Source organism: Egretta garzetta, unplaced genomic scaffold (genome assembly GCF_000687185.1).
Source record: "Egretta garzetta isolate BGI_Z169 unplaced genomic scaffold, ASM68718v1 scaffold26, whole genome shotgun sequence".
NCBI classification, from domain to species: Eukaryota; Metazoa; Chordata; class Aves; order Pelecaniformes; family Ardeidae; genus Egretta; species Egretta garzetta.
In genome coordinates this window covers 753,063-755,173 of record NW_009260070.1, presented here as the reverse complement: position 1 = coordinate 755,173, position 2,111 = coordinate 753,063, and positions in this window count along the sequence as shown.

Here is a 2,111-nt window from a genome sequence, read left to right as displayed (position 1 = left end):
CCCGCGGACCGGGAGCGGGGTGAGGGAAGCAGCCCGACCTGCGCGGCCCAGGGGCCTTGCCCCCCGCGGTGTAACGCACTGATCTCACCCCTTGAGAGCCCTGCAAGGCTGCTGGGGGCGGGGGGGGGAGGGCTTCGAATGAGAGAAACTCATTGCAAGCACCAAGTACCCCCGACTTTGCCAAAAAGAGCTTTATCTGCCCCATCACCCAGGCTTAGTGAGAGATGTGCCACCGCCCCGTTAGGGAAACGCGGGCTCTTGGTCTGCCCAGCTGAACCGTTCACAGATTTATGGACCATGTTTTTAAGGTACAATAGCTAAAAATCTTCTGAAGTGCGGAGAGAGGTGCCAAGGGCTCCCGCAGCCCTTTGCCAACAGCTACAGGCAGTACGGGGGCGATCCAAGCCCAAACGACCCCACTCACGCTCATCTCTTACCCAGACCCTGTAAGCCCCGTGGCAAGGGCGAGCACTCCCCAAGCACGGGCACGCAGCCTTCCCCTGGTGACAGGGAACTGGTTTGTAGTTACAGGACGGGATGCCACAAAAATGATCCGGGGGCTGGAGCACCTCTCCTATGAGGACAGGCTGAGGGAGTTGGGCTTGTTCAGCCTGGAGAAGAGAAGGCTGCGGGGAGACCTGATTGCGGCCTTTCAGTACCTAAAGGGGGCCTATAGGAAAGATGGGGAAAATCTTTTTAGTAGGGCCAGCAGTGACAAGACAAGGGGGCTGTGAGCAACCTGATCTGGTTAGCGGTGTCCCTGCTCCTGCGGGGGGGTTGGACTAGATGACCTCTAGGGGTCCCTTCCAACCCAAAACATTCTATGATTCTATGGTTCTATAGCAGCATATACCCCCCCTGCGCCTTCGAGGCGCAGTGCTCAGCTGCTGTGCCTGGCCCCTGCTCCACCACCGAAGCTGAGATGGAAGCAGCAGGGGAAGGAACTCGCCCCTGCCCCCTCGCCCCTGCCCAGCTCACCGGGGTGGCACCAGCCCGGACGTTTTCTGTCACGCAGAGAAGGAGCGATGATGTGAACGCCAACAGCCCAGGGAGGGGGCGCTGGTTACACGGGACAAAGCTTTCAAACCTTCTACCCCCAAGTCAGCGACAAGCGCGTCTGGAGGCTCTTGCAAACTGGGCCTCCTCCGCACCAGCACATCAGTTTAAAATCTCACCCTGCATTAGGACTTGCTCAGCAAGCGCAAACCCTGACGTCAGGCGCCTGTGGAGCCGCGACAACTCGCCGTTTCCTTGGTTAAGGAAGGCTCCTAGGGTCAAGTCGGGACCGAAACAAACTCTGTGCCAACGGCCCGCCTGAACCATCCCCAGCCCCAGCCCAGAAGCCTCCCCTCCTGCTGCTCAGCAAGCCACCCATACCGAGCCAAAGGTGCGAGAGCATTGAACAAGACCAAGAAAACATCAACTTAAGTGTGGAAAAGCAAGAAACTACCCAAAAAAGCGGGGAGCGGGGCTAGGGCGTTGTGCCGTTTCCTCAACCCAGCACCCAAGTCCAGGAGTCGCAACAGCCATCCCCCCCTCCTCGCTATACTACAGTCTGACAGTGCTTCTCAGTTGCCAAGGTTAATTTTTCAGTAATTAGGGATCCAGCGCAGCAGTATTTGAAGACCCCAGAACGATGTCGTTACTCTTGCGAGAGAAGGGCTCCAATGCACCTGAGTTCTGGGGCACCCACCTGCCTGAGTTTTCCTCCAGCAGCAGTACAACCCTTCTAAAAATGTCATCATGAAAACGCTCATCTTCAATGAATCAAAACAATATTGAAAATACGAGATGTTACTTTTCAGGCCTTAACAAAACCCCTACCTATAAATACTTGAAAACCTGGGTAAAAGGTGACGCACAGCAGAGGCACCTACCTAGGCTACACGCTGCTTTCAACCTCCTCTCCGAGTGCTGTCACAAAGCATTGCGCGGCCGGCTGCCTCAGCCCTTCAAATCCTTTCTTTATGACTAATCAAAGGACGCGAGTTAAAAACACTCAGTATTTTCAAACCTCATTCAGCTAGCCCACAGCCTCCTCAGCTAAAGGCAGATGCTTAACTAGCCCCATCTGCAAAACAAAACAATTTTCAAAAATGAAAATTCCTTTT